The 14,035-nt window shown below is 34.6% G+C and overlaps 22 non-coding genes across 22 annotated transcripts; all 22 read right to left on the minus strand.

Annotated features, from left to right (window-relative positions):
• Positions 1 to 666: 666 nt before the first annotated feature.
• On the minus strand, positions 667 to 739 carry TRNAR-CCU (transfer RNA arginine (anticodon CCU)). Its single transcript has one exon. It is a non-coding gene; the product is annotated as a tRNA-Arg (tRNA).
• A 129-nt stretch (positions 740 to 868) lies between these two features.
• TRNAI-UAU (transfer RNA isoleucine (anticodon UAU)) lies at positions 869 to 961 on the minus strand. The gene is given in 2 exon segments: positions 869 to 904; positions 924 to 961. It is a non-coding gene; the product is annotated as a tRNA-Ile (tRNA).
• Positions 962 to 1,900: 939 nt separating this feature from the next.
• TRNAR-CCU (transfer RNA arginine (anticodon CCU)) lies at positions 1,901 to 1,973 on the minus strand. Its single transcript has one exon. It is a non-coding gene; the product is annotated as a tRNA-Arg (tRNA).
• Positions 1,974 to 2,102: 129 nt separating this feature from the next.
• On the minus strand, positions 2,103 to 2,195 carry TRNAI-UAU (transfer RNA isoleucine (anticodon UAU)). Its single transcript is given in 2 exon segments — positions 2,103 to 2,138; positions 2,158 to 2,195. It is a non-coding gene; the product is annotated as a tRNA-Ile (tRNA).
• A 939-nt stretch (positions 2,196 to 3,134) lies between these two features.
• Positions 3,135 to 3,207, minus strand: TRNAR-CCU (transfer RNA arginine (anticodon CCU)). Its single transcript has one exon. It is a non-coding gene; the product is annotated as a tRNA-Arg (tRNA).
• Positions 3,208 to 3,336: 129 nt separating this feature from the next.
• On the minus strand, positions 3,337 to 3,429 carry TRNAI-UAU (transfer RNA isoleucine (anticodon UAU)). The gene is given in 2 exon segments: positions 3,337 to 3,372; positions 3,392 to 3,429. It is a non-coding gene; the product is annotated as a tRNA-Ile (tRNA).
• Positions 3,430 to 4,368: 939 nt separating this feature from the next.
• On the minus strand, positions 4,369 to 4,441 carry TRNAR-CCU (transfer RNA arginine (anticodon CCU)). Its single transcript has one exon. It is a non-coding gene; the product is annotated as a tRNA-Arg (tRNA).
• A 129-nt stretch (positions 4,442 to 4,570) lies between these two features.
• On the minus strand, positions 4,571 to 4,663 carry TRNAI-UAU (transfer RNA isoleucine (anticodon UAU)). The gene is given in 2 exon segments: positions 4,571 to 4,606; positions 4,626 to 4,663. It is a non-coding gene; the product is annotated as a tRNA-Ile (tRNA).
• Positions 4,664 to 5,602: 939 nt separating this feature from the next.
• TRNAR-CCU (transfer RNA arginine (anticodon CCU)) lies at positions 5,603 to 5,675 on the minus strand. Its single transcript has one exon. It is a non-coding gene; the product is annotated as a tRNA-Arg (tRNA).
• A 129-nt stretch (positions 5,676 to 5,804) lies between these two features.
• Positions 5,805 to 5,897, minus strand: TRNAI-UAU (transfer RNA isoleucine (anticodon UAU)). Its single transcript is given in 2 exon segments — positions 5,805 to 5,840; positions 5,860 to 5,897. It is a non-coding gene; the product is annotated as a tRNA-Ile (tRNA).
• Positions 5,898 to 6,836: 939 nt separating this feature from the next.
• TRNAR-CCU (transfer RNA arginine (anticodon CCU)) lies at positions 6,837 to 6,909 on the minus strand. Its single transcript has one exon. It is a non-coding gene; the product is annotated as a tRNA-Arg (tRNA).
• A 129-nt stretch (positions 6,910 to 7,038) lies between these two features.
• TRNAI-UAU (transfer RNA isoleucine (anticodon UAU)) lies at positions 7,039 to 7,131 on the minus strand. Its single transcript is given in 2 exon segments — positions 7,039 to 7,074; positions 7,094 to 7,131. It is a non-coding gene; the product is annotated as a tRNA-Ile (tRNA).
• A 939-nt stretch (positions 7,132 to 8,070) lies between these two features.
• On the minus strand, positions 8,071 to 8,143 carry TRNAR-CCU (transfer RNA arginine (anticodon CCU)). Its single transcript has one exon. It is a non-coding gene; the product is annotated as a tRNA-Arg (tRNA).
• Positions 8,144 to 8,272: 129 nt separating this feature from the next.
• TRNAI-UAU (transfer RNA isoleucine (anticodon UAU)) lies at positions 8,273 to 8,365 on the minus strand. Its single transcript is given in 2 exon segments — positions 8,273 to 8,308; positions 8,328 to 8,365. It is a non-coding gene; the product is annotated as a tRNA-Ile (tRNA).
• A 939-nt stretch (positions 8,366 to 9,304) lies between these two features.
• TRNAR-CCU (transfer RNA arginine (anticodon CCU)) lies at positions 9,305 to 9,377 on the minus strand. Its single transcript has one exon. It is a non-coding gene; the product is annotated as a tRNA-Arg (tRNA).
• Positions 9,378 to 9,506: 129 nt separating this feature from the next.
• On the minus strand, positions 9,507 to 9,599 carry TRNAI-UAU (transfer RNA isoleucine (anticodon UAU)). Its single transcript is given in 2 exon segments — positions 9,507 to 9,542; positions 9,562 to 9,599. It is a non-coding gene; the product is annotated as a tRNA-Ile (tRNA).
• Positions 9,600 to 10,538: 939 nt separating this feature from the next.
• On the minus strand, positions 10,539 to 10,611 carry TRNAR-CCU (transfer RNA arginine (anticodon CCU)). Its single transcript has one exon. It is a non-coding gene; the product is annotated as a tRNA-Arg (tRNA).
• A 129-nt stretch (positions 10,612 to 10,740) lies between these two features.
• Positions 10,741 to 10,833, minus strand: TRNAI-UAU (transfer RNA isoleucine (anticodon UAU)). Its single transcript is given in 2 exon segments — positions 10,741 to 10,776; positions 10,796 to 10,833. It is a non-coding gene; the product is annotated as a tRNA-Ile (tRNA).
• A 939-nt stretch (positions 10,834 to 11,772) lies between these two features.
• Positions 11,773 to 11,845, minus strand: TRNAR-CCU (transfer RNA arginine (anticodon CCU)). Its single transcript has one exon. It is a non-coding gene; the product is annotated as a tRNA-Arg (tRNA).
• A 129-nt stretch (positions 11,846 to 11,974) lies between these two features.
• TRNAI-UAU (transfer RNA isoleucine (anticodon UAU)) lies at positions 11,975 to 12,067 on the minus strand. The gene is given in 2 exon segments: positions 11,975 to 12,010; positions 12,030 to 12,067. It is a non-coding gene; the product is annotated as a tRNA-Ile (tRNA).
• Positions 12,068 to 13,006: 939 nt separating this feature from the next.
• TRNAR-CCU (transfer RNA arginine (anticodon CCU)) lies at positions 13,007 to 13,079 on the minus strand. Its single transcript has one exon. It is a non-coding gene; the product is annotated as a tRNA-Arg (tRNA).
• A 129-nt stretch (positions 13,080 to 13,208) lies between these two features.
• Positions 13,209 to 13,301, minus strand: TRNAI-UAU (transfer RNA isoleucine (anticodon UAU)). The gene is given in 2 exon segments: positions 13,209 to 13,244; positions 13,264 to 13,301. It is a non-coding gene; the product is annotated as a tRNA-Ile (tRNA).
• Between the last annotated feature and the right edge of the window lie 734 nt (positions 13,302 to 14,035).

Consider the following 14,035-nt stretch of genomic DNA (forward strand, 5'->3'; position numbering starts at 1 on the left):
TCATTTTCTCAAAATTGGAAAATAATTCATTTAATTTTTTCTAAAATTATGTTAAGATAGTAGATATAAAATGTGGCATAAGGAAAACTGACACTAATGTGTCTTATAATGCACTATTTTAATATGTAAAGTCTTATATCATTATTGTAGTCTGATTAAAAGAATATGTTGTTTGTTGCAACTCTACCATCTACAATGACAGTAAGATGAGTGGCAGAAGAAATATGATAAAATCAAAAATACCATTCTTCCAACATGCAAGAAAGGACTTCAAGATTCCCATCAGCAATTGCCTTAGATAATGTCATATTTCAGCCACTCTGGTACTTATTTGCAAGACAAACTCTACAGAAATGTTGAGGTAAATGGAGATTTCTTGTAAGAACAAAATCACAAGCATTGAAAAAAGAATCATTTTTTGTGAAGACTAATGAGCAACAAAGGAATATGCATCCAAGATGGGTCTTTAAACCTTGGTCCTCAATTATAGAAAAACCTTTTAAGGACACTAATCCACAATGTTATCATGATAAATGTCATTTTGTAGCTACTGTGGCAACAATTAACAAGCACAACTCAACAGGACTGTTGTGCAAATCCAGCATCCAGGTGAAGCAAGGTTAAAAGAACCACCCCTAATGCTGAGATGGTTGATATAAATACAAACACCCCAGATGGGACTTGAACCCACAATCCCTGGCTTAGGAGGCCAGTGCCTTATCCATTAGGCCACTGGGGCTTACTGTTTGCTTAGCATTTCATGTTCTTGCTTTACTTTTTCATAATATCCTTACATATAAAAAATGTTCCGAGAGCAGAAGATGAATGACTGATGATATCATTAAAAGAAAAAAAAGCTAAATATTCCTGCTCCAGGTGAGGCTTGAACTCACAACCTCGGCATTGCTCAACAGATACTGTCTTATAAGTACCGCGCGCTGACCGATTGCGCCACTGGAGCACACAGTATGCCCTGAAAATTTGGCCTTTCACTGATATATTTTACCATCAGTTAAAAATGTCAATACACTTATTGTCTCTGTCTCCCCATCTTGATTTAATTTCTTTTTGAATTCCACTATTTTACTGCATTCAATACTTCAATAAGGTACTTGACAGAAGTTAAATGCTCAGCATAAAGAAATGATTTGTATCGCGCATTGGTGTTATTGGCTAGATTTATGTATTCGTAGGTGTAATTTGCTAAGAAAATTCATATCTAGGTTTTACTGTATCATTTTCTCAAAATTGGAAAATAATTCATTTAATTTTTTCTAAAATTATGTTAAGATAGTAGATATAAAATGTGGCATAAGGAAAACTGACACTAATGTGTCTTATAATGCACTATTTTAATATGTAAAGTCTTATATCATTATTGTAGTCTGATTAAAAGAATATGTTGTTTGTTGCAACTCTACCATCTACAATGACAGTAAGATGAGTGGCAGAAGAAATATGATAAAATCAAAAATACCATTCTTCCAACATGCAAGAAAGGACTTCAAGATTCCCATCAGCAATTGCCTTAGATAATGTCATATTTCAGCCACTCTGGTACTTATTTGCAAGACAAACTCTACAGAAATGTTGAGGTAAATGGAGATTTCTTGTAAGAACAAAATCACAAGCATTGAAAAAAGAATCATTTTTTGTGAAGACTAATGAGCAACAAAGGAATATGCATCCAAGATGGGTCTTTAAACCTTGGTCCTCAATTATAGAAAAACCTTTTAAGGACACTAATCCACAATGTTATCATGATAAATGTCATTTTGTAGCTACTGTGGCAACAATTAACAAGCACAACTCAACAGGACTGTTGTGCAAATCCAGCATCCAGGTGAAGCAAGGCTAAAAGAACCACCCCTAATGCTGAGATGGTTGATATAAATACAAACACCCCAGATGGGACTTGAACCCACAATCCCTGGCTTAGGAGGCCAGTGCCTTATCCATTAGGCCACTGGGGCTTACTGTTTGCTTAGCATTTCATGTTCTTGCTTTACTTTTTCATAATATCCTTACATATAAAAAATGTTCCGAGAGCAGAAGATGAATGACTGATGATATCATTAAAAGAAAAAAAAGCTAAATATTCCTGCTCCAGGTGAGGCTTGAACTCACAACCTCGGCATTGCTCAACAGATACTGTCTTATAAGTACCGCGCGCTGACCGATTGCGCCACTGGAGCACACAATATGCCCTGAAAATTTGGCCTTTCACTGATATATTTTACCATCAGTTAAAAATGTCAATACACTTATTGTCTCTGTCTCCCCATCTTGATTTAATTTATTTTTGAATTCCACTATTTTACTGCATTCAATACTTCAATAAGGTACTTGATAGAAGTTAAATGCTCAGCAAAAAGAAATGATTTGTATCGCGCATTGGTGTTATTGGCAAGATTTATGTATTCGTAGGTGTAATTTGCTAAGAAAATTCATATCTAGGTTTTACTGTATCATTTTCTCAAAATTGGAAAATAATTCATTTAATTTTTTCTAAAATTATGTTAAGATAGTAGATATAAAATGTGGCATAAGGAAAACTGACACTAATGTGTCTTATAATGCACTATTTTAATATGTAAAGTCTTATATCATTATTGTAGTCTGATTAAAAGAATATGTTGTTTGTTGCAACTCTACCATCTACAATGACAGTAAGATGAGTGGCAGAAGAAATATGATAAAATCAAAAATACCATTCTTCCAACATGCAAGAAAGGACTTCAAGATTCCCATCAGCAATTGCCTTAGATAATGTCATATTTCAGCCACTCTGGTACTTATTTGCAAGACAAACTCTACAGAAATGTTGAGGTAAATGGAGATTTCTTGTAAGAACAAAATCACAAGCATTGAAAAAAGAATCATTTTTTGTGAAGACTAATGAGCAACAAAGGAATATGCATCCAAGATGGGTCTTTAAACCTTGGTCCTCAATTATAGAAAAACCTTTTAAGGACACTAATCCACAATGTTATCATGATAAATGTCATTTTGTAGCTACTGTGGCAACAATTAACAAGCACAACTCAACAGGACTGTTGTGCAAATCCAGCATCCAGGTGAAGCAAGGCTAAAAGAACCACCCCTAATGCTGAGATGGTTGATATAAATACAAACACCCCAGATGGGACTTGAACCCACAATCCCTGGCTTAGGAGGCCAGTGCCTTATCCATTAGGCCACTGGGGCTTACTGTTTGCTTAGCATTTCATGTTCTTGCTTTACTTTTTCATAATATCCTTACATATAAAAAATGTTCCGAGAGCAGAAGATGAATGACTGATGATATCATTAAAAGAAAAAAAAGCTAAATATTCCTGCTCCAGGTGAGGCTTGAACTCACAACCTCGGCATTGCTCAACAGATACTGTCTTATAAGTACCGCGCGCTGACCGATTGCGCCACTGGAGCACACAGTATGCCCTGAAAATTTGGCCTTTCACTGATATATTTTACCATCAGTTAAAAATGTCAATACACTTATTGTCTCTGTCTCCCCATCTTGATTTAATTTCTTTTTGAATTCCACTATTTTACTGCATTCAATACTTCAATAAGGTACTTGACAGAAGTTAAATGCTCAGCATAAAGAAATGATTTGTATCGCGCATTGGTGTTATTGGCTAGATTTATGTATTCGTAGGTGTAATTTGCTAAGAAAATTCATATCTAGGTTTTACTGTATCATTTTCTCAAAATTGGAAAATAATTCATTTAATTTTTTCTAAAATTATGTTAAGATAGTAGATATAAAATGTGGCATAAGGAAAACTGACACTAATGTGTCTTATAATGCACTATTTTAATATGTAAAGTCTTATATCATTATTGTAGTCTGATTAAAAGAATATGTTGTTTGTTGCAACTCTACCATCTACAATGACAGTAAGATGAGTGGCAGAAGAAATATGATAAAATCAAAAATACCATTCTTCCAACATGCAAGAAAGGACTTCAAGATTCCCATCAGCAATTGCCTTAGATAATGTCATATTTCAGCCACTCTGGTACTTATTTGCAAGACAAACTCTACAGAAATGTTGAGGTAAATGGAGATTTCTTGTAAGAACAAAATCACAAGCATTGAAAAAAGAATCATTTTTTGTGAAGACTAATGAGCAACAAAGGAATATGCATCCAAGATGGGTCTTTAAACCTTGGTCCTCAATTATAGAAAAACCTTTTAAGGACACTAATCCACAATGTTATCATGATAAATGTCATTTTGTAGCTACTGTGGCAACAATTAACAAGCACAACTCAACAGGACTGTTGTGCAAATCCAGCATCCAGGTGAAGCAAGGCTAAAAGAACCACCCCTAATGCTGAGATGGTTGATATAAATACAAACACCCCAGATGGGACTTGAACCCACAATCCCTGGCTTAGGAGGCCAGTGCCTTATCCATTAGGCCACTGGGGCTTACTGTTTGCTTAGCATTTCATGTTCTTGCTTTACTTTTTCATAATATCCTTACATATAAAAAATGTTCCGAGAGCAGAAGATGAATGACTAATGATATCATTAAAAGAAAAAAAAGCTAAATATTCCTGCTCCAGGTGAGGCTTGAACTCACAACCTCGGCATTGCTCAACAGATACTGTCTTATAAGTACCGCGCGCTGACCGATTGCGCCACTGGAGCACACAGTATGCCCTGAAAATTTGGCCTTTCACTGATATATTTTACCATCAGTTAAAAATGCCAATACACTTATTGTCTCTGTCTCCCCATCTTGATTTAATTTCTTTTTGAATTCCACTATTTTACTGCATTCAATACTTCAATAAGGTACTTGACAGAAGTTAAATGCTCAGCATAAAGAAATGATTTGTATCGCGCATTGGTGTTATTGGCTAGATTTATGTATTCGTAGGTGTAATTTGCTAAGAAAATTCATATCTAGGTTTTACTGTATCATTTTCTCAAAATTGGAAAATAATTCATTTAATTTTTTCTAAAATTATGTTAAGATAGTAGATATAAAATGTGGCATAAGGAAAACTGACACTAATGTGTCTTATAATGCACTATTTTAATATGTAAAGTCTTATATCATTATTGTAGTCTGATTAAAAGAATATGTTGTTTGTTGCAACTCTACCATCTACAATGACAGTAAGATGAGTGGCAGAAGAAATATGATAAAATCAAAAATACCATTCTTCCAACATGCAAGAAAGGACTTCAAGATTCCCATCAGCAATTGCCTTAGATAATGTCATATTTCAGCCACTCTGGTACTTATTTGCAAGACAAACTCTACAGAAATGTTGAGGTAAATGGAGATTTCTTGTAAGAACAAAATCACAAGCATTGAAAAAAGAATCATTTTTTGTGAAGACTAATGAGCAACAAAGGAATATGCATCCAAGATGGGTCTTTAAACCTTGGTCCTCAATTATAGAAAAACCTTTTAAGGACACTAATCCACAATGTTATCATGATAAATGTCATTTTGTAGCTACTGTGGCAACAATTAACAAGCACAACTCAACAGGACTGTTGTGCAAATCCAGCATCCAGGTGAAGCAAGGCTAAAAAAAACACCCCTAATGCTGAGATGGTTGATATAAATACAAACACCCCAGATGGGACTTGAACCCACAATCCCTGGCTTAGGAGGCCAGTGCCTTATCCATTAGGCCACTGGGGCTTACTGTTTGCTTAGCATTTCATGTTCTTGCTTTACTTTTTCATAATATCCTTACATATAAAAAATGTTCCGAGAGCAGAAGATGAATGACTGATGATATCATTAAAAGAAAAAAAAGCTAAATATTCCTGCTCCAGGTGAGGCTTGAACTCACAACCTCGGCATTGCTCAACAGATACTGTCTTATAAGTACCGCGAGCTGACCGATTGCACCACTGGAGCACACAGTATGCCCTGAAAATTTGGCCTTTCACTGATATATTTTACCATCAGTTAAAAATGTCAATACACTTATTGTCTCTGTCTCCCCATCTTGATTTAATTTATTTTTGAATTCCACTATTTTACTGCATTCAATACTTCAATAAGGTACTTGATAGAAGTTAAATGCTCAGCAAAAAGAAATGATTTGTATCGCGCATTGGTGTTATTGGCAAGATTTATGTATTCGTAGGTGTAATTTGCTAAGAAAATTCATATCTAGGTTTTACTGTATCATTTTCTCAAAATTGGAAAATAATTCATTTAATTTTTTCTAAAATTATGTTAAGATAGTAGATATAAAATGTGGCATAAGGAAAACTGACACTAATGTGTCTTATAATGCACTATTTTAATATGTAAAGTCTTATATCATTATTGTAGTCTGATTAAAAGAATATGTTGTTTGTTGCAACTCTACCATCTACAATGACAGTAAGATGAGTGGCAGAAGAAATATGATAAAATCAAAAATACCATTCTTCCAACATGCAAGAAAGGACTTCAAGATTCCCATCAGCAATTGCCTTAGATAATGTCATATTTCAGCCACTCTGGTACTTATTTGCAAGACAAACTCTACAGAAATGTTGAGGTAAATGGAGATTTCTTGTAAGAACAAAATCACAAGCATTGAAAAAAGAATCATTTTTTGTGAAGACTAATGAGCAACAAAGGAATATGCATCCAAGATGGGTCTTTAAACCTTGGTCCTCAATTATAGAAAAACCTTTTAAGGACACTAATCCACAATGTTATCATGATAAATGTCATTTTGTAGCTACTGTGGCAACAATTAACAAGCACAACTCAACAGGACTGTTGTGCAAATCCAGCATCCAGGTGAAGCAAGGCTAAAAGAACCACCCCTAATGCTGAGATGGTTGATATAAATACAAACACCCCAGATGGGACTTGAACCCACAATCCCTGGCTTAGGAGGCCAGTGCCTTATCCATTAGGCCACTGGGGCTTACTGTTTGCTTAGCATTTCATGTTCTTGCTTTACTTTTTCATAATATCCTTACATATAAAAAATGTTCCGAGAGCAGAAGATGAATGACTGATGATATCATTAAAAGAAAAAAAAGCTAAATATTCCTGCTCCAGGTGAGGCTTGAACTCACAACCTCGGCATTGCTCAACAGATACTGTCTTATAAGTACCGCGCGCTGACCGATTGCGCCACTGGAGCACACAGTATGCCCTGAAAATTTGGCCTTTCACTGATATATTTTACCATCAGTTAAAAATGTCAATACACTTATTGTCTCTGTCTCCCCATCTTGATTTAATTTCTTTTTGAATTCCACTATTTTACTGCATTCAATACTTCAATAAGGTACTTGACAGAAGTTAAATGCTCAGCATAAAGAAATGATTTGTATCGCGCATTGGTGTTATTGGCTAGATTTATGTATTCGTAGGTGTAATTTGCTAAGAAAATTCATATCTAGGTTTTACTGTATCATTTTCTCAAAATTGGAAAATAATTCATTTAATTTTTTCTAAAATTATGTTAAGATAGTAGATATAAAATGTGGCATAAGGAAAACTGACACTAATGTGTCTTATAATGCACTATTTTAATATGTAAAGTCTTATATCATTATTGTAGTCTGATTAAAAGAATATGTTGTTTGTTGCAACTCTACCATCTACAATGACAGTAAGATGAGTGGCAGAAGAAATATGATAAAATCAAAAATACCATTCTTCCAACATGCAAGAAAGGACTTCAAGATTCCCATCAGCAATTGCCTTAGATAATGTCATATTTCAGCCACTCTGGTACTTATTTGCAAGACAAACTCTACAGAAATGTTGAGGTAAATGGAGATTTCTTGTAAGAACAAAATCACAAGCATTGAAAAAAGAATCATTTTTTGTGAAGACTAATGAGCAACAAAGGAATATGCATCCAAGATGGGTCTTTAAACCTTGGTCCTCAATTATAGAAAAACCTTTTAAGGACACTAATCCACAATGTTATCATGATAAATGTCATTTTGTAGCTACTGTGGCAACAATTAACAAGCACAACTCAACAGGACTGTTGTGCAAATCCAGCATCCAGGTGAAGCAAGGCTAAAAGAACCACCCCTAATGCTGAGATGGTTGATATAAATACAAACACCCCAGATGGGACTTGAACCCACAATCCCTGGCTTAGGAGGCCAGTGCCTTATCCATTAGGCCACTGGGGCTTACTGTTTGCTTAGCATTTCATGTTCTTGCTTTACTTTTTCATAATATCCTTACATATAAAAAATGTTCCGAGAGCAGAAGATGAATGACTGATGATATCATTAAAAGAAAAAAAAGCTAAATATTCCTGCTCCAGGTGAGGCTTGAACTCACAACCTCGGCATTGCTCAACAGATACTGTCTTATAAGTACCGCGCGCTGACCGATTGCGCCACTGGAGCACACAGTATGCCCTGAAAATTTGGCCTTTCACTGATATATTTTACCATCAGTTAAAAATGTCAATACACTTATTGTCTCTGTCTCCCCATCTTGATTTAATTTCTTTTTGAATTCCACTATTTTACTGCATTCAATACTTCAATAAGGTACTTGACAGAAGTTAAATGCTCAGCATAAAGAAATGATTTGTATCGCGCATTGGTGTTATTGGCTAGATTTATGTATTCGTAGGTGTAATTTGCTAAGAAAATTCATATCTAGGTTTTACTGTATCATTTTCTCAAAATTGGAAAATAATTCATTTAATTTTTTCTAAAATTATGTTAAGATAGTAGATATAAAATGTGGCATAAGGAAAACTGACACTAATGTGTCTTATAATGCACTATTTTAATATGTAAAGTCTTATATCATTATTGTAGTCTGATTAAAAGAATATGTTGTTTGTTGCAACTCTACCATCTACAATGACAGTAAGATGAGTGGCAGAAGAAATATGATAAAATCAAAAATACCATTCTTCCAACATGCAAGAAAGGACTTCAAGATTCCCATCAGCAATTGCCTTAGATAATGTCATATTTCAGCCACTCTGGTACTTATTTGCAAGACAAACTCTACAGAAATGTTGAGGTAAATGGAGATTTCTTGTAAGAACAAAATCACAAGCATTGAAAAAAGAATCATTTTTTGTGAAGACTAATGAGCAACAAAGGAATATGCATCCAAGATGGGTCTTTAAACCTTGGTCCTCAATTATAGAAAAACCTTTTAAGGACACTAATCCACAATGTTATCATGATAAATGTCATTTTGTAGCTACTGTGGCAACAATTAACAAGCACAACTCAACAGGACTGTTGTGCAAATCCAGCATCCAGGTGAAGCAAGGCTAAAAGAACCACCCCTAATGCTGAGATGGTTGATATAAATACAAACACCCCAGATGGGACTTGAACCCACAATCCCTGGCTTAGGAGGCCAGTGCCTTATCCATTAGGCCACTGGGGCTTACTGTTTGCTTAGCATTTCATGTTCTTGCTTTACTTTTTCATAATATCCTTACATATAAAAAATGTTCCGAGAGCAGAAGATGAATGACTGATGATATCATTAAAAGAAAAAAAAGCTAAATATTCCTGCTCCAGGTGAGGCTTGAACTCACAACCTCGGCATTGCTCAACAGATACTGTCTTATAAGTACCGCGCGCTGACCGATTGCGCCACTGGAGCACACAGTATGCCCTGAAAATTTGGCCTTTCACTGATATATTTTACCATCAGTTAAAAATGTCAATACACTTATTGTCTCTGTCTCCCCATCTTGATTTAATTTCTTTTTGAATTCCACTATTTTACTGCATTCAATACTTCAATAAGGTACTTGACAGAAGTTAAATGCTCAGCATAAAGAAATGATTTGTATCGCGCATTGGTGTTATTGGCTAGATTTATGTATTCGTAGGTGTAATTTGCTAAGAAAATTCATATCTAGGTTTTACTGTATCATTTTCTCAAAATTGGAAAATAATTCATTTAATTTTTTCTAAAATTATGTTAAGATAGTAGATATAAAATGTGGCATAAGGAAAACTGACACTAATGTGTCTTATAATGCACTATTTTAATATGTAAAGTCTTATATCATTATTGTAGTCTGATTAAAAGAATATGTTGTTTGTTGCAACTCTACCATCTACAATGACAGTAAGATGAGTGGCAGAAGAAATATGATAAAATCAAAAATACCATTCTTCCAACATGCAAGAAAGGACTTCAAGATTCCCATCAGCAATTGCCTTAGATAATGTCATATTTCAGCCACTCTGGTACTTATTTGCAAGACAAACTCTACAGAAATGTTGAGGTAAATGGAGATTTCTTGTAAGAACAAAATCACAAGCATTGAAAAAAGAATCATTTTTTGTGAAGACTAATGAGCAACAAAGGAATATGCATCCAAGATGGGTCTTTAAACCTTGGTCCTCAATTATAGAAAAACCTTTTAAGGACACTAATCCACAATGTTATCATGATAAATGTCATTTTGTAGCTACTGTGGCAACAATTAACAAGCACAACTCAACAGGACTGTTGTGCAAATCCAGCATCCAGGTGAAGCAAGGCTAAAAGAACCACCCCTAATGCTGAGATGGTTGATATAAATACAAACACCCCAGATGGGACTTGAACCCACAATCCCTGGCTTAGGAGGCCAGTGCCTTATCCATTAGGCCACTGGGGCTTACTGTTTCCTTAGCATTTCATGTTCTTGCTTTACTTTTTCATAATATCCTTACATATAAAAAATGTTCCGAGAGCAGAAGATGAATGACTGATGATATCATTAAAAGAAAAAAAAGCTAAATATTCCTGCTCCAGGTGAGGCTTGAACTCACAACCTCGGCATTGCTCAACAGATACTGTCTTATAAGTACCGCGCGCTGACCGATTGCGCCACTGGAGCACACAGTATGCCCTGAAAATTTGGCCTTTCACTGATATATTTTACCATCAGTTAAAAATGTCAATACACTTATTGTCTCTGTCTCCCCATCTTGATTTAATTTATTTTTGAATTCCACTATTTTACTGCATTCAATACTTCAATAAGGTACTTGATAGAAGTTAAATGCTCAGCAAAAAGAAATGATTTGTATCGCGCATTGGTGTTATTGGCAAGATTTATGTATTCGTAGGTGTAATTTGCTAAGAAAATTCATATCTAGGTTTTACTGTATCATTTTCTCAAAATTGGAAAATAATTCATTTAATTTTTTCTAAAATTATGTTAAGATAGTAGATATAAAATGTGGCATAAGGAAAACTGACACTAATGTGTCTTATAATGCACTATTTTAATATGTAAAGTCTTATATCATTATTGTAGTCTGATTAAAAGAATATGTTGTTTGTTGCAACTCTACCATCTACAATGACAGTAAGATGAGTGGCAGAAGAAATATGATAAAATCAAAAATACCATTCTTCCAACATGCAAGAAAGGACTTCAAGATTCCCATCAGCAATTGCCTTAGATAATGTCATATTTCAGCCACTCTGGTACTTATTTGCAAGACAAACTCTACAGAAATGTTGAGGTAAATGGAGATTTCTTGTAAGAACAAAATCACAAGCATTGAAAAAAGAATCATTTTTTGTGAAGACTAATGAGCAACAAAGGAATATGCATCCAAGATGGGTCTTTAAACCTTGGTCCTCAATTATAGAAAAACCTTTTAAGGACACTAATCCACAATGTTATCATGATAAATGTCATTTTGTAGCTACTGTGGCAACAATTAACAAGCACAACTCAACAGGACTGTTGTGCAAATCCAGCATCCAGGTGAAGCAAGGCTAAAAGAACCACCCCTAATGCTGAGATGGTTGATATAAATACAAACACCTCAGATGGGACTTGAACCCACATTTCCTGGCTTAGGAGGCCAGTGCCTTATCCATTAGGCCACTGGGGCTTACTGTTTGCTTAGCATTTCATGTTCTTGCTTTACTTTTTCATAATATCCTTACATATAAAAAATGTTCCGAGAGCAGAAGATGAATGACTGATGATATCATTAAAAGAAAAAAAAGCTAAATATTCCTGCTCCAGGTGAGGCTTGAACTCACAACCTCGGCATTGCTCAACAGATACTGTCTTATAAGTACCGCGCGCTGACCGATTGCGCCACTGGAGCACACAGTATGCCCTGAAAATTTGGCCTTTCACTGATATATTTTACCATCAGTTAAAAATGTCAATACACTTATTGTCTCTGTCTCCCCATCTTGATTTAATTTCTATTTGAATTCCACTATTTTACTGCATTCAATACTTCAATAAGGTACTTGACAGAAGTTAAATGCTCAGCATAAAGAAATGATTTGTATCGCGCATTGGTGTTATTGGCTAGATTTATGTATTCGTAGGTGTAATTTGCTAAGAAAATTCATATCTAGGTTTTACTGTATCATTTTCTCAAAATTGGAAAATAATTCATTTAATTTTTTCTAAAATTATGTTAAGATAGTAGATATAAAATGTGGCATAAGGAAAACTGACACTAATGTGTCTTATAATGCACTATTTTAATATGTAAAGTCTTATATCATTATTGTAGTCTGATTAAAAGAATATGTTGTTTGTTGCAACTCTACCATCTACAATGACAGTAAGATGAGTGGCAGAAGAAATATGATAAAATCAAAAATACCATTCTTCCAACATGCAAGAAAGGACTTCAAGATTCCCATCAGCAATTGCCTTAGATAATGTCATATTTCAGCCACTCTGGTACTTATTTGCAAGACAAACTCTACAGAAATGTTGAGGTAAATGGAGATTTCTTGTAAGAACAAAATCACAAGCATTGAAAAAAGAATCATTTTTTGTGAAGACTAATGAGCAACAAAGGAATATGCATCCAAGATGGGTCTTTAAACCTTGGTCCTCAATTATAGAAAAACCTTTTAAGGACACTAATCCACAATGTTATCATGATAAATGTCATTTTGTAGCTACTGTGGCAACAATTAACAAGCACAACTCAACAGGACTGTTGTGCAAATCCAGCATCCAGGTGAAGCAAGGTTAAAAGAACCACCCCTAATGCTGAGATGGTTGATATAAATACAAACACCCCAGATGGGACTTGAACCCACAATCCCTGGCTTAGGAGGCCAGTGCCTTATCCATTAGGCCACTGGGGCTTACTGTTTGCTTAGCATTTCATGTTCTTGCTTTACTTTTTCATAATATCCTTACATATAAAAAATGTTCCGAGAGCAGAAGATGAATGACTGATGATATCATTAAAAGAAAAAAAAGCTAAATATTCCTGCTCCAGGTGAGGCTTGAACTCACAACCTCGGCATTGCTCAACAGATACTGTCTTATAAGTACCGCGCGCTGACCGATTGCGCCACTGGAGCACACAATATGCCCTGAAAATTTGGCCTTTCACTGATATATTTTACCATCAGTTAAAAATGTCAATACACTTATTGTCTCTGTCTCCCCATCTTGATTTAATTTATTTTTGAATTCCACTATTTTACTGCATTCAATACTTCAATAAGGTACTTGATAGAAGTTAAATGCTCAGCAAAAAGAAATGATTTGTATCGCGCATTGGTGTTATTGGCAAGATTTATGTATTCGTAGGTGTAATTTGCTAAGAAAATTCATATCTAGGTTTTACTGTATCATTTTCTCAAAATTGGAAAATAATTCATTTAATTTTTTCTAAAATTATGTTAAGATAGTAGATATAAAATGTGGCATAAGGAAAACTGACACTAATGTGTCTTATAATGCACTATTTTAATATGTAAAGTCTTATATCATTATTGTAGTCTGATTAAAAGAATATGTTGTTTGTTGCAACTCTACCATCTACAATGACAGTAAGATGAGTGGCAGAAGAAATATGATAAAATCAAAAATACCATTCTTCCAACATGCAAGAAAGGACTTCAAGATTCCCATCAGCAATTGCCTTAGATAATGTCATATTTCAGCCACTCTGGTACTTATTTGCAAGACAAACTCTACAGAAATGTTGAGGTAAATGGAGATTTCTTGTAAGAACAAAATCACAAGCATTGAAAAAAGAATCATTTTTTGTGAAGACTAATGAGCAACAAAGGAATATGCATCCAAGATG

This window comes from Crinia signifera, chromosome 5 (assembly GCF_055691185.1).
Source record: "Crinia signifera chromosome 5, ASM5569118v1, whole genome shotgun sequence".
NCBI lineage: Eukaryota > Metazoa > Chordata > Amphibia > Anura > Myobatrachidae > Crinia > Crinia signifera.